At 48.9% G+C, this 25,483-nt stretch overlaps 1 long non-coding RNA gene across 1 annotated transcript; it reads right to left on the reverse strand.

Annotated features, from left to right (window-relative positions):
- Positions 1 to 499: 499 nt before the first annotated feature.
- On the reverse strand, positions 500 to 25,276 carry LOC110346654 (uncharacterized). The gene is made up of 2 exons (XR_002390818.2): positions 2,905 to 25,276; positions 500 to 2,115 (listed from the first exon to the last, which is right to left on the reverse strand). It is a non-coding gene; the product is annotated as an uncharacterized LOC110346654 (long non-coding RNA).
- Between the last annotated feature and the right edge of the window lie 207 nt (positions 25,277 to 25,483).

The following is a 25,483-nucleotide window of genomic DNA, read 5'->3' on the forward strand; positions in this document are numbered from 1 at the left end:
CCCTAAGGAGGGCGGCAAAATGACTCCCGGAGGCCCAGCCAAGCTTTTATTAACGTGCTGATTAGGTGAGAAATAGTCACTTCCCTGTATTCAAAGAGAAGAAAGAGAGTACAGGAACGCTGGCCTCCATCTCTCTCCGCGAGGCAACATTTCAGATAATAAGCAGGTCCGCAACAGATGGACGGGCTTTAGCACTCCTGAGGGGAGAGGATGGGGCCAGTCTGTCTCGGCTCTCTCTAAATCTAGAGAGCGTGCGCCAGCGTGAGCGTGGGCGTGTCTGCCCGTGTGTGTGCCTGTGTGTGTCTGCCTGTGTGTGTGTGTGTGTGTGCGTGCACGTGAGAGGGGCAGACGGGAGGAGGGCAGGGGATGAAGGAGAGCAGAAAAGGCCAAGTGGAACCACGGAGAAGGAGAGCAGGAAGCATAAGCACCAGGTGACTATAAGGAATATGAGGAAGAGGAAGCAGCTAGAAAACAAAAGAAATTCAGGAGACAAAGCAAACCAATTTTCAAAGGAGACTGTCAGTTGGGGAACTCGCTGAAGAGGACGGGTAACCGACCATTTCCCTGGTGGTGTGGATGGAGCCCCGGAAGGCGACGTTCCGGAGTGAGCTCCCGGCAGGCAGGGCAGCGCCCACCGAGCCTCTCTTTCCGGGCCAGCTTCTCCCTGTCTGCGGAGTCGGGGGTGCCCGGATGGAGGCCCAAGTTTCTTTCCAGGCTCTCGGGCGCTCAGCTATGGCTGCGGTCTCTCGATGGCCAGAGCCGCGCAGGTCCGAACCCCAGAGGCCCAGATCGATCGCCTTGGCAGAGTCCAGGGGTGGGCGGGCCGTGTGCCACCAGCCTCTGACACCTGTCCCTGGAGTGTCCTCTCCTCACAGCGACCTCGGCCCGCTCCAGCCTCGAGCCACCCTCATCACAGGAGCTTGCTCTGCTGGCTTCCAGGACTGGGAGGCGCGTAGCGCGCTCTTACACTTTATTATCCTGAATGCACTAGAAATTTCCAGGTGCGTCCTGGAACACCCGGGCCAGCACACACATCCATTTCTGTCTTCCGGACTGTTTTACTCGCTTAGCCAGGCCATTCTGAGAAGACACAGTGTGACAGGTAAGGACTCGAGCTGCCCCCGCCCTTGGTCTGGACTCTCTTCTGTCCACTCACTCTGTGACCCTGGCCAGTTACAGAGACTCCACAGCTTCGATCCTGCATCGTGAAATGGGGACGGTACGGTGGAGCAAACCTGTAACCCCCGTACTCTAGGAGGCTGGGCCAGAATGTCACGTGTTCAAGTTCAGACTGGGCAACTTATCAACAGAAAAGGGTGAAACACTGGTCAGTGTGAAGGGTCTGGGTCAAATCTCCAGTGTCACAAGCAAAAAGAGGGGAGGAATGTTAATAGCAAGTGCTCCTCCATCCCGGGGCTGCTGGGGGAGGGGAGGAGCTTGTCAGGCTGGAGCACTGTGCCTGTCCTGTTCAGAGTACTTAATAAACATCAGCCAAAGGACTGCCCTCCGACGCCCTTTGCATCCATGATGACACCGCAAAGATGCTATCCCCTTCCCTCCCCTCTGTGACAAGCTCAGGTCTGCTTGAATCCTTGCTGACAGTGGCAACCCATCCCTCAAAGTCCACTTTCTCCTGTGGATTAATTCAGAATTTAGCCTCGATCCATAAATGGTCTGAAATGAATCGAATGCAGATTTCTGATATTGCCTGCACCATTCCTGCCAGCAAGCAGCAATCATCTCCCACCTCTGCTTCGTCCTCAGCTCCAGTGAGTCACTCACACCCTCTCTAACCACAGTTCACATTTTTGCTCCAATGCACAGTTACTCTGCATATTTCTGCTCCCTCCACTCTCTGCCGGAGCCTTTCTGGCTGCTTTTCTTCATAAGATCTTTGCACATACCACACAGCATCAGTGTTCATGCTGTTAACCCTTTGGTGGACGCACTAGAGAGCAAGGGCAGAGGAGCAGCCAGGCCTCCCGGCACACACCTAACCTAACCCTGGGAGGCTGAGGCAGGACGACCGCAAGTTTGGGCCCAACCTGAGCAACTTCTACCCGCAGTGAGACATCCATCGCAAAAAATATAGGAGCCAAGCTTCAGTCCCCAGTACTGCAACAAAAAAAAAAAGAGGAAAGAGTAAGAGAGTAGAGGAGCAGTGAAGTCCCAGCCAGTGTTTAGGGAGTGTGGGTTGGGGTCGCAGTCCATCATTAGTGTCCTGTTTGGCACCACAGTGTGTCTATGTTTCACATGGAAATGGGGACCTTTGAATCCTCTTCCTAAACAACTTCAGTCAATGCAAAGTGAAGGCCCTTGGCTGACCTATTTTGCTCCTAGCTTCCAAGCCCTGAGATGGAGGAAGCTTTGTACACTTACGCACCTCTGTCACCTCTGTCATGGCATGCTACTGTCCCTCTGGGCCATGAGCTCCCTCAGGTCCTGCCTGGTGCTTGCCTCTCCCAATCATCCCCTCCCACTCCTTCCTCTCCATGCCCGCACCGCCCCAGCCCACGCTGCCTCATATGGAGCGACTTGGTGCTCTGCGAATGGAACAGGGCTCCACACATACTCCAAGCGTGTCTTGGCTGTTCACCTCCTGGTACCATCCTGCCCCACACACCCCACCTTCCAGAGGCCGGGTGGGTGTCTCCACCCTGCCTTCCTTAGCCCTCTCGGGAGCCCTGCTCAGACACATGGCATGCTAAGCCATAGCCATTCTCAAGCACTCTACACCTCATGGAGCTTCCGGGCAGAGACTGTGTCCCCTGTCTCTCAAGCCCCAGGGCCCTCTATGCCAGGGACTGTTATGGCTGTGTCCAGCTGTCCCCCCCGAGCCTCACTTGCCATAGGTGGGGCTTTTCCAGGGGACTGACAATACTCCACCCTGGGTTTGAGTGTTACCTGCTCTGGAGGAAATACAAGGGACAGAAGCCTTGCTGCTACTGCTGCTGCACTACTTTGCTGCCTTCTGCCCTGCCCTGCCATGGACTTTTTCTCCCCTGTGATGCCCCTTTGTGATGTCACCCTGCCTAGAAGCCAGCTGACTGAACTGAAATCTCTACAGACTGTGAGCTAAATAAGCCTTTCCTCCTTTAACTTTGGGTGTCGGGTATTTTGTCTTGGCAATGAGAAAAGTAACCAAGACATGGACATTAGGTGAAGAATTTCCTGACTTGACTTAAAACTGGAACTCAGTTGAACAGAAGCAAGCAGAGCTGGGGTTTTCTGCTAGCCTAAGAACTAACACAAAAACGCTGTAGGCAAAGAAACACGTCAAAGGGATGGGAGTCAGCAGGTCCCACCGGGAACATGCACCACCTGACTCGTCCTTGCTCTTCATCTTCTTTGCTCCCTGGTGGCCATGGAGCCACAGCTGCTGTGAGAGGGAAGAGACTTTGCATGGCCAGCACTGCCTGCCTGCAGGACCACAGGCCAGCACATTAGAGAGGATGCGAAGCACCAGGTGCCGATCTCCTTGGTACACCCTGGACGTGGTTGGGCTGCTGGGACCATTTCTGAGCCTGTAGACCTGCTGGGCTGATTGGAAGTCTGGGTTAAAGAAAGGGGTCTGGGATTCTACGTAGCCTAAGGGGTCTACAGGAGAGCCTGCTGACTCTAGGCAAACTGCCCCCTTTCCTGTAGCTCTCTGTCCCTCCACTCATCCTGTTTACTTGGGTTTGGCTTCCTGACCAGGTGGAACAACATGAACTATGAAATTCCTTAAGCCCTGCTTCTGAGAACTACCAATTTCTATTGTTCTCCAATACCCCAGAATTCTCTTATTAAGGTAGCAGCACAAGCCGGGCACAGTGGTGCACACCTGTAATCCTTGCACTCAGGAGGCTGAGCCAGGAGGACAGCCATGAGTTCAAGACCGGCCTGAACTCAAAAATAAATAAATAAAAGGTAGCAGCACAATTCATAACAGCTAAATCCCGGAAGCAGCCTGCATACCTGTCAATAGACAACTAGATAAAGAAAATGTGGTATCTATATGTAATGGAATACTACTTGGCTGTGAAGAAAGACAAATGTGAGACATTTGTAGGAAAATGGATGCATTGGAAAATACAATGTTGAACGAAATAAACCAGACACACAAGCTTAAATACCGTATGGTACCTCTCACTTGAGTAAGGCAAAGTACAAACAAATAGATCAATAGAAGGTAGCTAGATGGAGTCAAGACAATGGATCTCTTGCAAATGGGAAGGAAGATACGAGACCAAAGGTGAGGGGTGAGGAGGAGCAGAAGGGGAAATAAGTAGAATAAAGATGTGCCAAGTTCAGGAGCCTAATAACCTCAGTGACTGTGAACATCATGTGCCATAATGTGAGTTAAGATTAACAACATGAACAGGAGTGAAAATGAGGAGAGGAGAACTGGATGGGGAGAGAGCAGTGGGGAGGGGAGGGGATTAAAAAGGGAAGCAAGTTGTGTTATGTGCATGTCCCGATGCCCCGGGGTGATTGTAAATCCAGGCACTGCAGACATGTACTAATAAAAAAATAAAATAGGAAGACAAGATTAAAGGACAACCAGTTAGCCACAGAATGAGCCTCTCGAGATATGAAGAGCCTCGTACGGACAGAGCAGTGCATGCACACACACATCTAAATGAGACATACACACACATCGAATGTTCCCAATTCGTGCATATATCCTTAGATAGGCTACTTAGACAGTCCCATCCCATAAATCATCTAGACAAGAAAAGGACTCCAAGAATAACAGAGGTGCTAAAGGTACAGATCAGCTCCACAGCCGAACTGTAAGGAAGTGCTGATGCTGCTCTCAGTATGGCTTTCGCCAGCAAGTAAATGTCAAACAACAGCAGCATTCTAAAGGCCAAGAACAAAAATGACTGTGCCAGTTTCGAAGGATGTTGACATCTAGACCAGCGAGTTCCTCCTAAAGTATGAGAGACTAACATATCTAAAGGCCATGAAGGGAAGGTTTACAGGCCACAGCGAAAACCAGAGCTCAACAAAACAAGTGTGCTAAATCAGTGGTGACTGAGAGGAAGGAGAACTCAGAGGCAAAGGACGGCCATGATGTCCAACAAGATGTGGCACAGGGCAGGCAGACAGCTCTCCCCCCAAGAGCCAGGCCTCCCGCCCTGCTGTCTTTGATCTCCCACAGGAGCCAGATGGCACTGCCCAAGGTCACTTTGGGTAGCAGGGCGAGTTCTCAGCTACGTCACAGTATTGATTCCCGGGAATTCTGCAGGTTCTGACACCTCAACTTTCAACATATTTCTCCTTAGTCCAGCGCCATGCTGTTATGTGACTGATCTTTGCTTATGTGTTGCTCCAAGAACCCTCTGAGGAAGGTATCATTCACTCTGTTTTACAGATGAGGAAACTGATACCCAGAAAGGTTCTGTAACCTCCCTGCGGTCTTGGAATGAGTGTAAGAGCAGCTATAGGCCCGTGTCTGACATCAACACCTGCACTCAATCAACAGGGTGAGAAAAAATAGCCCCAAGGGAAAGACAATTCTAATGAGTCACCAGAGGGAGGATAGGTACTCTGTGGGGCAAGTTTCTCCAAAATCGTTCAAATTCTCCAACTTCTGCCAACCAAAAATACTTGCAAGGTGGTCAGCCTGGGGAAGAGTCAAGTCTACAGTCATATAACAGAATTTTTCTCTAAATGAGAATAACTAACTGGTCCATACAGAAATACAGGTAATGTGCCCAGGGTATTAGGAAATAAGCCCTTGGCCAGAAGTAGAAGACATAAGGTGGGGGGAAAGAAAAGAAGATTAGCCTTCCTTTTCATTAAACCTTTTCAGAGAAAGTACATCAACCCGTTTCCTCCCTCCTTTGTAGTAAACATGGGGCAGAGAGCACACACAAAAAATCAAATCCACCCAAAAAAGATTTTCCAAGGGAAATAATAATCTCAATCCCAGAATTTGTGCAGGCTGGCGAGATCTGGAGGAGCATCAAGGAAGATCTCAGGATAATGGTACTGGTCAGCAAATTAGATGCACCACTGCAATCCCACAAAGCAGCAAAAGTCAACGCCAGTGTGACTTGCAAACTTTGCTAGCCAAGACTCCAGTCACACTGGAGTCAGAAGAGGGGTCGGTGCCCACTTTGTCACCCTCAGTGTCCAGTCTGACCTCAGGCTGGAAAGCTCATGTCCAGTGCCCCAGTATCCCAGGAGGCAAAGAGGTGGAACGGGGCAGAGGAGAAGGTGAGTGGAACACACATGCTATGAACAGGTCCAGACAGGCGAGGCGCAGCTGAGAGGCAGAACTTCTAGGGGAAACAGAGCACTGACATTGCTTGCTTTCTTGAGTATATAAAGGATAAGGCAAGAGGGCCATAGGCTGCTGAGACTCACAGGGGCCCCAATGCGCCCTGCAGCTGCGCCCTGCTGGGGACCAGGGGTTCCCGGGTCTCCCCAGATGAGCACCATGACGGTGCTGATCTCTCCTTAGAAACTGAGACAAGTTTCCTACGGTGACCTACAGATGAATGCTTGGATCCAGCCCAAATCCTTCCTCCTCAACTCAGACCATTTCATTTTCTGTGGACTTCCAAAGAGAATAATCATTTCTCAGCAGCCTTCATGGAGAAAACAATTCCATTCCCAAAGGCCAGTAAGTGGCCGTTCAGTTTTCTCTCTCAAACTGAACAACCCTGATTCCTTAACATTTTTCATGCCTTCCATTTTTCCAGCTGTCCTCCCATTTTTGTTTTTGTTTTTGTTTTGTTTTGTTTTGTTTTTGAGGAAAAAAACGTTGCTGGGGAAGAAAGAGCGAAGAAGGAACTTTAAAATCAGAGCTCTGCCACAAAGGACCCAAATGTGTCCAAAATGCGACCCGCCACACCCTGCGGACCTCTGTGCTACTGAGTGTGGACCAGGAGACTGTGGTGTGGAGGGGCTGGACATCAAAAATGCCTGGCAGCCCCCAGCCTCCAGGCCTCTTGGCCCACACGCCGCGAGTACCACACCCTCCGTCTTAGCGGGACAGCCAGATTCCCGGTAGCATCAGATGCCCATCCCGTCCCTCTGAGCAGAAGGCAGTGCAGTCCGTCTCCGTCCTCTGACTGGGGAGCCTCCATCAGGTCACCCCCACCCAGTCAGGGCCAGGCAGAGTCCATCCAGTTCCTGTGCCCAGTGACAGTGCTGTACACTTCCGGGAGCACACGAGGGAGCCACATCCACTGGAGACCATGGGCAGCAGCACTGTGTGAAGAGACCCTGCCCGACTCTTCCTCTTGTGTCTGCGAAGCACAAGGGGCCCAGTCCCTTGCCCCTTCTGGAGAGCCACGAGATAGCCAGAGACCTGCCCACGGCCCAGCCGGGCGCGGCCCTCAGGCTGCCCTGATTCCGGACCCCAGGCTGCAATCGAAGCTTACAGCAGCTCATAGTCACGACAGTCACACAGAGTGTCCCACGGCAGAGTGGACAGAGCAGAGTGCTGCATCTGACCCACTGTCACCGCCAGGCTGACAAGGAGACACTGAGCCCAGCAGAAACCATGAGCTTCGAGGGCACCAATGACTTGCACCCCACTGCGCTTCAGTGACTCTGGCTGGTAAGGTGCTTCTTACCCTGAATACCGTCCCAGGTCCCCTCGGTTGCTCACCCCCAGCGAGTGAGGGGTAGGGAGCTCCCTTCTTGCAGTCGGAGGTGGACAGGGAGGAGGAGGTTACATCCTCAGGGAGACGGGACCCTGTGCTCTCACATCCGGCATCCTGCATCCTAACCCAAGGCAACTGCACCAGCTGCCACACACATTCTCGTGAGGTGAACTCATGCCCCCTCTGTGGCTTCCAGACAAAAATAATTGGCAGGTGTAAACAGGGAGCAAGTTCAAGAGCAAAGCCCAGCTTCAGGTCAAGTGTTTTGCAGCCCCGGATCCTTCTGCTCTGGTTTGGAGAAGCTTTTTAATAATATATATGTAAAATAATTTTTTCAAATACGTTATTTTCACCAAAATAGAAAATAAATTTGCAATCACTTCCCTAGTGGGGAAAAATTAATCCATGTATTTTCCCTTCCTTTACAAGTTAATCACCAAAAAGTGTTTTGTGAGCCATCATTTAGTAATGAGAGTCCTAATGAGCTTGGGGGGAACTTAAGGCTTTTCTTTTTTAATATAGTAAGTTCTGTTCTAAGGTAATTTACTAACAGTGCACAGGGTTAGAGAAAAGAGGAAAAGGCCCACAGCCCAGGCAGGTTTTTAGGAAAAGGCCTGGGTGCTCAAGCCACCAAGGAATCAAAGCAGGTGGGCGCAGTCTGAAGGGAAACTCGCTGCTGACCACGGCTTCTGGCTCCCTCCTCTCTTCCCTGATCTGACTCTCCTTCCTCTCCCATCACCCACACAGGGGTCTGGGCATCCCCAGGGGTCGTCCTTCTCATCCTCTCACCACCACTGCCACTCCTGAGAAAGCGCAAGCTACAGTGGGGACCCCCCTGTCCCCAGGCCCCGGCATGGGCAGCCCTGTCCAAGGCTCAGCCCCTCACAGGGCAAGATGCAGAATAAGCCCTTGCACAAGTCTCATAACCGGGCTGTGGCTACTGTTTGGCTACTGAGCTCATTACACACTGACATTCTGAATAAATGAATCATCTGAAATTAAAGCACAAAAGATAGAGAAGATAGGAACCCCGTGGGCCCTTAAATCCACTGACACAACTGGCCTTGCTCTCCCACGGGGTGCAGGCTGACACCCCCTGGTCCCTTCTCAGCCCTTCATGCACCTATGAGCCAGCCAAGTCCAACTTGCATGAAGCAGGAGGAGAAGCATCCTGTGTCCATCCGGGCCTCCACTACCGGTGCTAGCAAAGTCCCCTTCTCCAGCCCGCAGCTTCTTCTTTCCTCAGCTTTTCTTTTCACTTAAGGGGAAAATACACAGTGGAAGGAAGTTGGAAAAGCCAGACCCACCTAGAATGTGTTTTACACAAACCCGCAAACCTGTTTGGGGCACCCTGGCAGGGGCCTCTTCCGTCCACTCTGTGTAAGTCATATCAGGCTTGTGGCCTACTTGGAGCCAGTGTTTGTTTCTCCCTCCCCCACTCCCTCTCTCTCTTCAACATTTGACTTTTTACTCTGAAAACAGAATAGAAATGCCAATATGAAAGTACAACGTATGCCTAAAAATACTCATGGACTTAATTTTTAATTTCTAAAAAGGAGCAAGTAACCTATTTCAATAAATACCATAATTCAGCTCTCTGAAGATGAAAAATGATATCGCATTTGATTGCGGTTTTCGTTCTTTAAAACTCCTATCAGACATAGCTCCCTCATCTCCAGCTGGCACCTCTGAATACATTTCCCACACCCTGGTATCTGTTCACTTCTCTGAAAATGTTACAGACCCTGTTCCTGAGGACCCCACAGATCATCTTTGCTGGTTCTTCACAGAGCTGTGATTCATTCAATCACAGCTTTTTTCACACGGGAAGGAAGGAGGAAGAGAAGGAAGAAAGGAGGGCAGGTAGGAGGAAAGAGGGAGAGACAGAGAGGGAAGAATGGGGAAAGAAGAAAAGAGAAAGGAAGGGAGAGGGGAAAGGGAAGCTGCACAGCCTTCTAGCATGTCCTACCACCTCTCCTGGCTGTCCTTTCAGTCTCGGGCTCCAAGCCCAGGAGGGGCTGAGAACCTCAGAGAGTCCGCGCCTGACTTCTCCGCTGAGGAGACAACTGCAGAGCTGCTCCAAGCGCCCAGGTGCCCAGCAGAATGCCCAGCGCAGGCTTCACCATCCCCCAGCTCACATGCTCCCATGTCTCAGTCTGCCCTGGCCTTGTTTAAGAGTCAGGCATAAAAAAGAATGAAATCCCAGCACGTGTGGGAACGTGGAGGACCGGTGGACATTACCTTAAGAGAAATAGCCTCTCTAATCTCTGGAAACAGGAAGAGCACATGAGTTCATCAGGCAGAGATTCTGCAGAAGTTGCTCTCACTAAGGCAGACAGCAGTTGGCCCCGGGACCCGGCAGAGGTGCGGGCGGGCAGAGGTGGGCACAGGCACACAGAGGGAGACAGCAGGAGTGGATGGAGCTTCACACAGCAGGATGGCCAGAGTTAACCATTACACAGTGAGCATTTCAGAATAGCTAGAAGACAGGATTTGGGTGTTCTTAACCCATATGGCTCTGCTTATCACCCCGACCTGATCATTACACATGTATCTAAACATCATGGTGTAGCCCAGAAATGTGTACAAATATGTGAACAATAAACAAACCTTCAAAAACTTACTCCCAACCCAACATGTTGCTGCAGAGCTGAGAGCTTAGACTGTGCCTGCAGGAGGTCCTAGGAGGAATTGTGCAGGGTGCCCCCAGCACAGGGCAGGAAGGGGCCACTGGGCAGACCAGCTCCTGGGCTCCCAAAGCCTTGCAGCATCCGGAGCGCTGCCTAAGGAGCCCAGGCCGGTGGCCCACAGCCACTGATCTCACAGTGCTGGCTCACAGCTGGGGAGCCCAGGGCCTGGGGTCAGGAGCGTCACCAGGCTGAGCTAGCCTTCAAGGCTTGGGCACTGATCCTAATTTAAATAAATAAGTGCAGTGATGACCCCACAGTCCGAGGCTGGCCACAAAGCCACCCTCTGCTGCGTTTGCAGCCTCAGAGGCACCCACTGTGGCCGAGGCTCCTGGGCCTTGACCTCCCACAGAGCACGTGGCGGCATGAGGCCAGTGCCCCTCAGCCTCTTGGTCATGGTCATTCCCCAGCACAGGCCCAGCCTGGTTCTGGTTTCCCTCGGGAGCCTCCGGGGGTGTGAACCCCCCACCCGGGAAATGCGCCCCAGCATGCACAGAGCAGCCTAAGCCCTGGGAGGTTGACATCACCCTGCCTTGTGTCCCTCCATTTGCCCACCACACAGTGCCTCACTGATGGGAGCTCTTAGCTTAGAGAAGGGACAGACACCCCGGGTTAAATAATGTGCCCACTGTCCAATGCAGACCTCAATAAAAAGCACACAGGGTAATACATGTAAGAACAGAAGGGGTAGATGCATTAGGATGGCTTAATTTCTTTTAATAAAAAGGAGGCCAGGCACGGTGGCACATGCCTATAATCCTGCACTTGGGAAGCTGAAGCAGGAGGATCACAAATTAAGAGGCCAGGCTTGGCTACATAGTGAGACCCTGTCTCAAAAAGAAAAAAAGAGAAAGGAATATAACAACCAGCATGTGCAGAAATTTGAATTGTTTTATCTGCAGGGGAGCAGCCACTTTAGAAAACAGTTCCATGATTCCTCAGAAAGTTAAACATTGAGTTATCATTTAACCCAGCAATTCCTTTCCTATCTATATGAGAAAAGGAATTGAAAGGACAGTTCACACAAAAACTTATCCATAAATGCTCGTGGAGTTGTTACTCATAACAACCCAAGTATCCAGTCATCAACTGATGAGATGGCCCCACCCTACAATGGAATATTATTCTGCTGTAAAAGTGAATGAAGTATTGGTACAGGCTGTAAGTCTGCCCTAAGGACATTATGCTAAGTGATAGAAACCTGCTCCAAAGCTCACGTATTGCATGATTCTCTTTACCTGCCAAGTCCAAAAAAGGCAGATCAGTGGAGACAGAGACTGAGACCACAGATGAGTGGCTGCTCGGGCCCGAGAGAAGACGAGCTGGGTGGTGATGGCTAGGGCAGACTGTTTCTTCTGGGCATGAAGAAAATGTTTTAGAACTTGATCGTGAGGATGGCTGCACAACTCTGTTAAGATATAGAAACCACTGATTGTAAACCCTAAAATGCTGATTGTCGTGGTACGGGAATGATATTTCAGTAGAAAACATTTAAATGAAAAAGGAAGAAAAATAAGGCCTGGGCTTGAGGTATCTCCAGGGTCCCTTCCCCAACTGAGAAGCAGTGTACAACAGCACTGTAATATGCTTCAAGATCGTCCTCTTACTCGGCGGCTACCCACGGATGGCTTCTCAGTGCAGGCCTGGAGCCAGAGACATGGATGTGATCCCTCAGCCCAGAGCTTCCAGTCTGGTCATAAATGCAAAACAAACTGTAAAAAGCACAGTGATAAGAGACACAGAGGTGCTATAAAAATGCAAAGAAGGGCAGCTCAGCCTCATAAGGATGAACAGCAGATAGCTCAACAAAAAGGGGGAGGAAGGAGATTTGTGCAGAGGTGGAACAACCTCTAGCGGTGCTTGGCATCCAGTAGGTGCTCAGCGAAACCGTGTTGTGGGAATAAAGGCCGAGCTCGGCCAGACACCTAGTGAGAACACATGAAGCCGTACTGTCCATGGCTGAATCTGAAGACTGAAGTGCTCAGAGGAGAGGACAGTGAAGCCATTCAGGTACAGTGGGTGGTGACCCTGTTCGAGGAGCCTGACTCACTGTGAGGACCCCAGGAACCGTGGAAAGGCTCGGGCTGCTCATTTCTGATCAGGCTTCTGAAAGTAGGTAAGAATCAAAGAAGACGAAACAAAACCTCTTGTGAAAGTCATGTGCTGTCAGTCAGGTTGGCCGGATCAAGCAAGTGACAAGGACAGAGGGCCTGAGAGAAGGAGGACAGCCTCTCACTGAGTATGAACAAGGGCACAGGAGCCAGAGTACCAGGCTGGAGAGAAACGGGGCCAGTCCCAGTACCTAGGAAACCAGGCCTGCTTTCATGCCCCGAGTTGGGGAGCGGGGGTCGTGGGAGACCAACCTTGCCAGCTGCTTTTCTGGAGTCTGGGTTAGGACCGTGTGGGTCCTGTTGGCAGAACAGTGGTGCCCACTGCAGGGATGGGCACAGAGCAGTGCCTAGAAAATCTGAGGACCCATCTGAAGGAGAGATTTGGAAGCAAAAACCCCCAGACAGTGAGGACTTAATATCCACTGCGCCCACACTGTGAGCCAAGCAGACTGCTTCCTCTTCTCAGACTCTGCCAGCCACAGGACTGAGGGTATAGCTCAGTGGTAGAGCCCTTGCCTAACATGAATGAGGTCCTAGGTTCAAGTCCCAGTACTAGAAAAAAATAATACGAATCATGTCCTTTCTGGGAAGTGTTCATTATTTGCATCTCACAGATGAGAAAGTTGAGCCTTGACAGGAAGTCCTACGTGTAATGGTTCGGGACCAGTCCTGAATGTAACACCCACTCGTGTGGCCTTTGTTTTTCCTTGTTTCCAGTCTCAGGTCCTGGGAGTAGAATGTAGTGCAGCCCTCGGTTTATGGTACTTGTGTCCAAGAATCACCATAAGGCAGTTGTTTTGCGCCATTATTTTTCCACTTTTTGTCTTCATCCCCAATCCTGACTCCTATTTCCCTCTTCTCAGTCCGACAGGACCTATTCTAACCTGGCGGCTGTAGTTCCTTGTATAAATAGGTGTGTTCAACGAGTAGACAGTGTTCTGAGGATTGCGTATGTATGTACTTTAATGAACGCGTGTTACAGAGCTCTGCTTAACTTGGGCCAGTGTTGTCAAGAACTGTTTATCGCTTAATGCGCACACCGCCCAGTGTGCACGCACCGTGTAGCCTTCTGTTCCCATGGCAATGACTCCTAGGCTGTGTCCCGCTGCCAACTACCACAGACAACATGGTAGGGGACAGCCTCCTCCACACCTGCAGACAGCCACTCTCCAGAGCTGTCTGTGGTGGGCATGGCGTGGGACTGCTGGCTCCTGGGTCTGGACTGTGCTTCAGTCACAACTCAGACAGCCTCCCAGTCCTCCCTTCACCAAGGGAGCAGGGGTTCCCGTGTCCCTGCCCCCAGGGCACATGAAACATGTTGCAAGTTTTGTCACCATGGTAAGTCTAAAGCAATCTCTCGTTTTTCAAAAAATTAACATTTCTCTTATTACCAATTAGTGTGTTTCTCCAAATATCTGAAAGCCATTAGCCTGTTTTCCACTTGCAGCTTCTTTCTCTGTTTCTTTGTTTGCTCTTTGCAGGGCTTGGGGTAGAAGCCAGAGCCTCCTACAATCTGGGCCAGCACTGTGCCACTGAGCCACACTCCCAGCCTTCTGTTGACTTAGCTTTTTCTACATCGATTACCCCCTTGCTCTGAGATACTGAAGATGTCATCCCTTTGTCAGTGACCTATCAGCCAGTCTTTCAGCAAACAGAAATTCTTCATTTTGATGTTATCCTTTCCCTGCAACCAAGCCTGCCTGTTGCCGTGGTGATGGTTAATCCTGATTGCGACTTGACTAGTTGAAGGGATACCTAGGAGGAGATTAGTGAAGCAAACTTCTGGGAGTGTCTGGGTGGGCCATGAAGGGTGACCTTGGGGACTAGCTGGTCCCGGCCCCTTCCCCTCAGGTGCTCTCCCCCTGCTCTCTGCTTCCTGTGCGCCATGAGGGGAGCAGCTCTCCTCCACCAGACCCCTCTGCCATGATGCTTTTTCCTGGGAGCCAGCCAACCATGGACTGAAACAGCTGACATCGTGAGCCAAAATAAAATCTCTCCTTTCCTCCTTGAAGTTGTATGTGTTGAGAATTTTGTCCCAGCAATGGAAAAAAATGTTACTTTCAAGGGAACAAAAGCAATACACAGGTTCAGAAGTCAGTTGCCAGTTTCTGGCCCTTTGGATTATGAGAATAAAGTGTAACATTAGCCCACTGTTACTTCTCAGTTCTGATGAAGTTCCTCAGTTGACTTCAGCATGTCAGTGCCAGTGCCATATCTACCTCTATATTTCTGCAAAACCTTTCAGTAGAGAACCAGAATGTGAAAGGAAAGCATGGACAAACACCATCTAATGGGCTCTCCAAAACTGTCTTTAGCAGTTTAAGTTCCTCCCAGTCTCTTCCATTAATACCATTTGGAGAAAACACACCTGTGTGGCTTAGAGGGAGATGCCTTGAACTGCACTCATGGGCAGGGCTGAGGGTATGTCTTGTTTGGCTATTGCAGGCACAGAACTATGAACACCAGGGACTAGGGACTCAAGCGTAAATCCTGGATGACACCTGCTCACTGTCTGTCCTTGAAAAAACCCACCTCTGAGTGCCAGTGCTGTACCTACAAAAGGAAGAGCTGGTGTAGATGCCCAGAGAACATTTTATCCAAGGAATACTTGTAGAAGCAGATGCTGTCATGTAAGCCAAGGAAAACTACTAATTCTCCACTCTATGAGGTAACTTAAGTGGGTTAGAAGGCTTCTCTAGGGTTGGGGTGTAGCTCAGTGTGGAGCACTTGCTTAGTGTACATGAGGCCTGGGTTCCATCCACAGTGCTGCAAAACAACAAACACAAATGAAGACAAGAAAACCTTCTGTAAGCTGAACACATCTGCAAAGACACGGCTAAGTCATCCTGAGTTCCGTGAACCAAGAGGGGAGGAATGAGATAAGGCAACATGCCTTCCTCTTCCCTTTTTTCTGTGCCCAAAGAGGAGATGGCCTAAAAACCAAACCTGTTGACACAGCAACCTCTACAACCTCAGGAAGATGGGACCAGAGCTGGGAGCAACAGCATCGATCACACCAGCCCTTTCTGCTCCAGATCTGGAGAGACCACCTGCTCCCGGCTGTCTGTGGACCACTCTGAGCCTCCCTCACTGCACGTGGCAGCCCCTTGGGCCCTACTGTCTGAATGTGCCTCTCTCCTGGATGGTCACATCCATGCCCCAGGCTTCCAGTGTGGTCCTTGTGCCCAGGATTTCCCGGTGTGCATCAACAGTGTGCACCCTGACTGCCTGCGTTCGCACCTGTGTTCCCAGCTCCACGCTTCACAGCGCTCCTGGGCCCTCACAGCCAGAAGTTACTGCTTGCATTTCCTCACCAAGCCTGTCCATCTTCCCGTAGTATATATGCAGAACCTTGTATTTCCTACTCCCCTACCCCACTGTATTCAATCAGTCATCAAACTGTGTTCATTTCTCCTCCCAGTATGGCCTGAATCCACTTTTCTTCCCATCCCTGCCACATGGCTAGCCAAAACTCCACTGCTGCTTGCCTGGAAGATCTCATAATGTCTTCCTAGTGTGTCCACCTGGCAGTCCGTCTACCATATCACAGCCACAATGATCTCAAAATGTAGACCTTCCCATGCCATTACCCAGTTCCTTCCAAATTCCTAGAGAGCCCTTCATGATTTGGTCTTCATCTGCTGCTCCAGATTCATCCCATGCCTCCTTGCCTGTTCCCTATGTCCCCTATGCTCACCATGGCTGTACCATTCACTTATTCTATGTCGAAGGTAGAGGAATGCAGTGCTTGTCCTGATCTCAGAACCTTCAATATGCAACACCTTCAGCCCAAAATGTCCTCTCATTTCTCCATAAGATTTTTGTTTAGATGTCCTTTCCTCTGGGGAGATCCCTCTGTGACCCTAGACAAGGTTGGGTCTGCTTTGCTCAATGTCTTCTCCTGCCCAGCACACAAGGACCTGGTCTATGTCTGTCTTCCTCATCATACTGCAAACTCTGTCCAAGCAAGGACATGCATCTACCTTGTTCATCAGTGCATCCTCAGTGCTGACATGAAAACTACAAAGAGCTGCTGAATGAATCTTCATTCGGGGAAAGCAGTGCATCAGTAGACCAGAGGAGGAGCATGGAGTCTGAGCTGTGACAGCTCACTCAGTCTGCTCCTCCTGCAGCATGGGAGTTCTCAACCCCAAGACACAGGTCAGTCCCGCTCTGTGGTGTCTGGGAGCCAGGAGGCAAAGGTGTTGTATGGCTGCTCTGCGCCACTTGCAGTAGCACCCGAGCTGTCCCTGTCAGATCAGCAGCAACATCAGATTCTCACAGGAACAAGGACCCTGCTGGAAACCACACTTGTGAGGGATCGAGGTTACAGCTCCTTCTGAGAATCTAATATAATATTAAAAATAAAGTACACAGCATAACAATAATAATAATAGAAAGAGAGCAGAATAAATGTAAGGCTCACTCTTGTATCATCCTGAAGCCATCCTCGCCCCTAGCCCTTGGTCCACGGAAAAATTATCTTCCAGTCCCTGGTGCCAAAAAGGCTGGAGATTGCTGCTAGGAAGTTCAGTTCATTTCACAGAATTGCCAAATAGGGTAGATCCAATGTTGTCTCTGCCTGAACCCAGATGTTATTTGTTGGCTTATGGCCTTCCAATGTGTTCCTATATCTCACCAACTCTATGTCCCAGAAATGACCTAAAAATCCAACACAGTCTGGCCTCTCCTGCCAGAAATGGCCCCTTTGCCGTTGTCCAAACAAGCTAGGCACAGTTCCACCTGAACCTTGCCAGGTCATTGCCTTCTGTCTGGAACGTGTATCTTCCAGGTAGCTGCATGGCTCATTGCTTCACCCCTGTTACTCTTCATCTAAATATCGCTACCTCAGTGTTGCTTTTCCTGACTTTTCCATTTAAAATTAGAATCCTCTAATTTTGCTTTTTGCTCTCTGCCTTATTGCTCTCCATAACACCGAGCACTAAAATTCTGTATATTTTATTGTTAATTATCTGCCTCCTCCCATAAGCATATAAGCTCCCTGACAGCAGAGCCCATACCCAGCAAGTAGAAGAGCCAGAGCATAAATAAACACTGGGAGAACGAATGACTGTCTTCTGTTTTTATGTCTGACCCCTGTAAGTCGTGTCTGACTGTTTGCCTTGGTTCTAGTGTACCCTGTGGGTCTTTCTATGATACTTTTTAGAGTCATCCACCATCTGCTATGTCTGTAATAGATCTCAAGAGTGATTGAAAGTTTGAGCTGAAAATAATCTATCAGTCTTATTTCCTGCCCCCACATAGGCTCTAACTGTTCCCAATTTAGCAAGCCCCATTATATAGAGAAACTAATTATAGGGAGGATAACAAAAGCACTTTCATGTTGGAATAGCATTCACATGTGCCCTCCTGAGAGGTATTCACATGCATACAGCAGATGAGATGTTACAGGATATGCAAGAGACAGTTGGATTTCAGCTGAGCACCGCTGAACTGCACTAAGGAGGTAATCAAATTGCTCCAGCCTCGAGGAGGGCCGGGAGGGTGTCTTCCTACAACAGACACTTTCCAGGGACCCATCAGGAAGTGAGAATTCTTTACGCATTTCCCCATTTCATAGATATGATTTAACACCGCTTACATACCAGGCACTTAGTCTATACAAAAACAGCATGTGGTTTAGAAGACAAGACAGTCTTATAAACAGATAAGTCATCCAATCGTGTGTGAAGGGCTATTGAGGAAATATAAGAAGCAACCAAGTCTGCGTAGGTGAGTCAGGAAGGTCCCATCTACAACAGGCTTTGAGCAGGGCCTTGAAGAACAGCTAAGGATTGTCCAACAAAAAGGGCCAACCAGGCAAAGGCAGAGGTGTGCAGTGGAGCGCCTCACATGAGAAGCAGAGGGTGTGAGGAGTTCAGAAGGGCCAGGTCTCAGGCTGGAGCCCCCTGGGCATGGGGAACCGTGCCCACAGTGAAGGTGTGGAAATCCGGTGAACTCGATGCCACTTCACAGGCGAAGAGCAGGGCTAAGGGCAAGAGGATGCGTTGCGCTCTGAGAAGGGATGCCACCCACCCCACGTCCATGCCTTGCTCTGGGAGACTTGAGAACCTGGACTAGTGGGCGAGATGGGTAAAAAGAACTGGTAGGTGCTTCTACTCCCCAAGCAGCTTTTCTCCTTACAGTCTCGAATGAGACATTCATCTGAGTTAACAAATGCCCTTCTTAAATAAAAAATACCATCTAGGAACTCAAAGTCTAAAGTTATTTTTATGCAATTGTGACTAATCAATCAACAAGACAACCAACCAATCAATCACTCCACAAAGAGTTAGTGGGTACCCACTGTGAAGCAGAACTGGAGGATATGCTGAGGAGCAGGATGCAGACCTGCTAGAATCTGGTCTGGACTGTCCCCGAAGGCTTGGTCCCCAACTGGCACCACTGGGCGGTGGGAGCAGAGCCTTCAGAGGGGCCCTTGAGGAAGGTCTTTGGGGCTGGGGGAGTGCCCTTGAGGGGACTAGTGTGACCCTGGCCTACTTCCTCTTTCAAGTGCCCCTGGCCACTTTTACTCCCTCGCCAACAGATGAGCACCTTTGCCCCTCCCTGAGCTCCCGCCATGATGTGCTGCCTCACCTCAGGGCCAAAACTAGTCAGGGATGGGACTTGCAAATCTGTGAGCCAAAATAAACCTTTCCTCTTTCTAGGTTTATTGTCTCAGGTATTGGAGTAACGGAAAGCTGACTAACACACTTTGTCCTCAAGGGGCCAAGAATGAATAAAATTGGGAGTTAAAGAAATCATGGTTTTGTCAAAGGAGGCCAGAGGGCCAGAGGAAGTAGAGAACATTCTGGAACTCAGGCCTGGTTTGTGGGGAGGGGGCACAATGCAGTTGGCCACTTCCTTGCCATTGTGCAGGGTCTGTGCACCCAGGAGTGAGCAGGAGAACATGAGGAAAATGAAAGAACAAAGGCTCTCAGATGGGTGGCAAAAGCAAATGCCCTCCTCCACCTCACATGACGGCCGCTCCATCCCTGGCCAATAAATGCTGTCAGCGTGTCCTCTCCTCCTGCTCAGTCTTTCAGCTCAGGCTCCCAGGCCTCCCAACTACTGTACTGATAACTGCTCTCAACAGGGTCCCTGTCAACCTCCAAGGTTTAAAAAAATCCCCTGTAAAAAATGGAGTCCTTATCCTCCAAACAGCCACCTTGCCCGGATTTCCGTGTCCCAGCAGTCTTCATGGTACCTCTATCTTGAGCCTTGGGCCTTCCCATCTGCTTTCCAAACAGCAGCTGGATGAAGTATAGAATGTAAAGCTGATTGGATCACTCCCCTATTTAAAATCTTCCCTCCCACATGCCTTGCCTTTGGGATCACATCTAATGTCTGAGGCTTGGCTGGAAAAACTCACCACCCGACCTCCACTGCCTGCCAGACACCTTTCCTGGTCTCCACACTCTGCCCACCCTGGCCCACTGGTGCCTGACCTCCTAGTGCTCTGTCTCTCTGCCAGGCCTTGGTGCATGCTGGCCTCAATGCTTGCCACCCCCTTATTTGATCTCGGTCTGGATAAAGCTGACTTGTCCTTCAGATCTCTGTGTAGAAGTCCCTCTTTCCGGGAAGACATCCTGCTCTGAGTCCTGGTTGAGCACTTCCATTGTGTACTGAGAGGACCTGGTTTCTGTCCTGCCCTAGCAGGTCCCATGCAACAGTGAAATCGTGCTGATTTGCCTGTGTCTTGCTCTAGTCCGGTGGTAGCGGATCCATGGTACGTGTGCCTCAGCAGCACGCAGAGCCCTGTCAGCATGTGAGCCAGGTGCACAGACTGTTTTTCTAAGCTAAAACCCCCATATTCTGGGTTAATTGTAGTGTTGCCACTTTGTGATAAATAAGTAGGTTTGGGCTTGCAGTCTGGGGACTTGGTCTCTAAATGCTGGCCATCGCTAGAGTCTAGTCTGCAATCTTGTTAGAACCAAGGAGCTTCAAAGCTCAGGGTCCAGCACACCAGGGGGCTTTGTGATTCTGAATGAATCAGTTCATTACTTCGGTGCCTCCATTAGGCAGCTATAAGAGCCTGCCACACCTGGTACCCTATCTGCACCTGAAGTAGGTATCCCACGAGTAGAAATGTTGCTCTCATCACGTAGTGACAACATAGGCAGTATATGAAGATACGCGTCAGTGGCCTGGCCAGCTGGCTATGTCATCTTTGATCAGCTACTCAAGTTTTCTTTGCCTCAGTTTCCTTTTACAAAAATAAGGATAATTGGGCTGGGGATTTAGCTCAGTGGTTTCGCTGCCTGCTGTGCAAGCACAAGGACCTGAGTTCGATCTCCGGTACCAAAAAAATAATAACAATAAGGATAATAATAACAATGCCACCTTTTGGGGTGACACACTAGTGCTGGTAAATATCTAATGACTGGCTCTTCAAGGAATAAAGAAGGGTCTGATTTCCATGACATGATTCCTCCCACCATAGTCAAGCTCCTGGGCGTTTAACAATGGGCTCTTGAGTGGCAGTGGCAGCTCCAACATGACGCCAGGTAGAGTGTGGGGGACAATAAGGGGCAGCTAATAGTGCTTCAGCCTCTTGGCCCTGCCTGGGTGGGGAGGTTTGGCCTCCAGAGGTGAAGAAGATCAGAGTGTTCCATCAGGGCATCAACTCCAAGTCCTATCCTCTATCATAGCTTGCAGGGCCTGGGGTAAGGAAGCTGATGCTGGGATTTCGTCTTTGCTTTGGTTTTGTACCTTACCTATCAAAAACACTCCAGGAAGTAAATTCAGACTCAGCCCTAACAACTGCAAACCAGCACCAAGTGCTATTTATCACTTTGAAGACTGCTCATCTTCAAATGGGATGCATCATGTCCCCTTATCTGAACTATCTCTATGATATTAGTCAGTTTATTGTATATTAAACATATGAATCAAATTTTGATCATTTCTTGCAATGATTAATTCATCTGTGAGACCACATTTTTCAGTATGCTTTATATTTCCTAAGCAACTATGGAAAGTCTGTCAATGTGCTGTGGGTTTCATGATTCAATGCATTTGGAAAATATTACATAATAATTCGACTTCAAGAATTAGATTTTCCACTCAAGGCTGTCTCTGCAGATGAATGAGTTAGGCCATGTAGAAGGTTTATGTACCTATGGAGTTGTCCTTACTTTAAAAGTCAAACCTGAACCCGTCTGCCACATCCAGCAGCCCACATCCTTCCTGTACAGCCCAGATTTCCACAGGGTTGGGAGCTTAAACATATGTTAACTTTCCATAAACAACTGAACCTGATATCCCTGGCACTCAGTAAACTAACCTGAGCCTGTCCAAAGCTGGCAGTAACCATTCATCTCCGCGACAGATGACTTAAGGAGGTGACAGCAATTTGATCTTCGATTTTCTAAGCTCCATTTCTGTAACCAGTTAAACTTGCAAAATCACAAAGTGAAAACAAACACCCATGTCTTGGGACTACTTTATTTAACCCAAGTAGAAGAAATACTGTACTTTCATAATTACAATTTAATATTCCTTCAGCTTTATTTGAAGGTCAATATAAAATATGGTTTTATGAAACAAAGTTCTACATCTGTTGTAAAAGCACTATTGAAGTATTAAAATAATTCTAGTTGACACAAAAATCAGATACTGAATTGTACTTAGGGTTTGGTGTAAGAGAAAACATGACATTGTTTCATCAGAAGGCACAGACTGCTTCTGTTACTAGATAATGAAAACCAAGTAATTGATTATGTTTCCCTTCTCTCCTTGGCTGCCAGGAATCTCAAAGAAAAAAATATGTACTCAGCCAAAAGAAAGACCTTTTCTTGTACAACTATCTCTGCCCCCATCATTACATGGCTCCTTTATCTTTGATTTTATAGTCCGACTGGAAATGTAGTTTTTATTGTGCATCCCTTCACATTATCTTTGGGAGAAGTCCAAGCATGAATAATTAATAAGTGAATAACTGTGGCTCAGTCGCGTCAGCTGAGTCAGCTTGCTGCTGCATCATCACATCTCTGTAAATGCCAGCAGGAGTCATCTGCCTAAGTACCACCAGCAAGTGCTAAAGGAAACTCTGTCAATTTCGATTTCTTCGAACTACGGGGAAAATGAGTATAAAACCTTCAAACCGGGCCGGGGATTTAGCTCAGTGGTTCTGGCGCCTGCCATGCAAGCGCAAGGTCCCGAGTTCGATCCCTGGTACCAAAAACACAAACAAGCAAACAAAATCTTCAAATCAAATCTACAAAGAATCAAAAAGATTTGATTAAAAATGTAATTTCAATTTTCCTCTCCACCTGTTACCAGAAACGTAAAAGTTACATCTGACTCAATGCCCTCTTCTTCCTCCCCTCCCTGACCCTAAAGACACATGAGACAGAGGCCATGAGAATCAGAGTCAGGACAACCACAAAGTGAAGATCGGGCCTGGACAGCACAAACCCAAGTGAGCTTTAAAATCACAGGACTCTGCTGAGAGTCGCTAATGGCCTCGCAAGAGGCTTACGTTCTCCTTGGTCTTAGCCTGAAAGGCACCCATGGAGCTTGAAGGAAAACCTATAGACCAGAACTACCAATGAAAGAGAAACTGAGGCCCAGACACAGGCAGTAGCATGCCCACAACTGCACTGCCTAGTACTGCGGCAAAGCCACCCAATGGCAGAGTCCCAGCCCTGTCACACATACCAGCCCAATGCCTGTCACTGTCCAGCTTGCCCCTGGGATTGCCCTTCCTAAGCAAAGCGGACAGTTAAACATTCACATCCTTGCCGACCCGACCGCCTTCCTTGGCTCCAAACACCAAAGCTGTAATCCAACCGTGTACCAACCCTGGTAAGAGAGGTGCCTGTACCGACAGTCAGGATGGACTGAGGGAGGACTGGGAGAAGCACAGGGCAGTGACTGGGAGAAAGACTAAGAGGTTAAATACGCACTTACATTTTCCTTTCCATCAAGTTTCAGGTGAGTGGTTTGAGCATTGTCTACGACTCAAGGAAAAGCATGCAAAGCCTCACTGCACCCCCGGGGTCCCTCTGCTCAAAACTCAGGGAGCAGCAGCCCCTGAGAGCAGAAGACTCTGCAGAGCAAGTGGGGAGAGGCCAGATAAACGGACTAGAGGCCAAAACCACAAGAATGAATACGCTCTCTTTTATAAGTGATATATTTTGAACTCACATTTCCCTTTGAATTTATTTGCTTAGGGTTTTAAAGTAGAGAAGCAAGAGGGGGGGCTGATTTCAGGAGGAAAAATCGTTTCCTTGGTATTTATTCAGTTCTAAGGTTAGGTCACCCGCTCATTAGTTTATTGTTCACTCATCCACATGCTCAGCCATTCATTCACACGGTACTAAGCCCTGGCACTGCGGGGCCTGCTGTCGGCATCAGACAGGGTCACGCATGCAGGCACAGTGTGGCTCCTGGCCAGGAGGGCGACAGTATGTGAGAAAGATACAAGCAAGAGTCTGAAGGGTTAAACACATAAAAGCGGTAAATACAGAGCTTTGGAAGTTTAGAGAACAAAGGAAAATGCTTGGCTGAAATTAGTCTGAAGATTGCTCCAACCAGACAGGCACCAAGAAGGAGGAATAAAGGAGTGTTTCCCTGCCCGTTGTGCCTGAGCTGCAGCGTGCAGTCCGGGTAGTTTGAGCAGGGCAGGAAATGGGCAGACACTGAAATGATCAGCAACACAGGGATCGGAAAGGGGAGGCAAAGGATGGAGGGTCACGAAGCTTTCAGGGCTAGGGTGGCCACATCCAATGACTGATGTCCCTCAGGCCAGGGAAGGTGAGGTCCAGACGCACAGAGGGAAGACAGCCATGTGAAAGGGCACTGGGGACTGCAGCTGTGAGGAACAGGCTAAGCAGTGCACAACAGCCAAAGGGAAGGGGAAGGAAGAGCCCATCCCCAGAGCAGGCAGCAGGGCTTTGCCTGTACCCTGCCCTGACGCCCAGCCTCCAGACTGTGGCAGACACGACTGTTGTTTGAACCACCTATCAGCCCGATGTTTAATATAGGGTGACCAAAGCTTGCAAACTTTTTCGTTAATGTTTATAATATAATAGGAAATATAAAAAGGACAATTACTCGACATTTTTTCTGTGTCTGGTGTATCTTAAAACATTCTTTACACAGTGCAACATTACAATCCGCACAGTAGTATCTAGTCTCTTTCCGAATTCTTTTTGCATCACTGTCTTTAGACAACATACTTTACACCATCACGTTGGCCTTTCCTTTTTCCTGTGGACATATAATTTCCACAAGGCATACACCCACTACACATAATGGTGATGATGTCAAGGATGGACGTCCTGGTTGGCATTTCCCTACCCAGTATTTTTCGATCATTTGGTCTATTAGACCTAATCTAAATGGTAAATGACTTTAGAATCCCCTTGTTTTGAATAAATAACAAACTAGTTCCATACTCTTTGGTCCAGAAGGTGCATAAATATTTATAATAATATGTTTTTCCTCACTTTTTGGTTACAGGACAGCTTGTTACATGTTGGTCGAGTCTGCCAACACCACCTACAGAATTATTACAATCATTGACCTCTATTGGAATGTTTTACTTTCGTTCCTTCTTTCAAGTCCTATCATTTCTACATGACAGACAGGTGGCAGAAAGGAGATGTCTTTGTTGTCTTTCCATTCCCTAACACAGGCTTTCCTCTCTGAGACGCTAACATTTCTCCCCTTTCAGTGTTTTCTTTTCCAGGTCTTTTGCCACCTCCTTGCTACTCAGTCTCAGTGTCCCAAATGTTTCCATTTGTACTGTCAAAGAGAATCACTGAGTTCTCAGGAAGTACAAAAATTGTATCTAATGTACTTATGGTAAGAGTTTTTGGGCCGGGGGTTTAGCTCACTGGTGCCGCCGCCTGCCTTGTAAGCAAAAGGTCCCCAATACCAAAAAAAAAAAAAACAAAAAACAAAACACAAGAGTTTTTAAGAGCACAAAATTATAGGTTATTTTTCACAAATAAAATAAACACAAATTAGTAAAAGAAAATAACCACAACTTATTAGATTTCACTAGAAACAAACATCAAAGGTGAATAATACCCATTCTAAATAAAAAAGTATGCAAAAATGTCAATACAAA

Source organism: Heterocephalus glaber, unplaced genomic scaffold, assembly GCF_053883595.1.
Source record: "Heterocephalus glaber isolate CG9 unplaced genomic scaffold, H.glaber_assembly_v1.0 deba00001444, whole genome shotgun sequence".
In the NCBI taxonomy this organism is placed as follows: Eukaryota; Metazoa; Chordata; class Mammalia; order Rodentia; family Bathyergidae; genus Heterocephalus; species Heterocephalus glaber.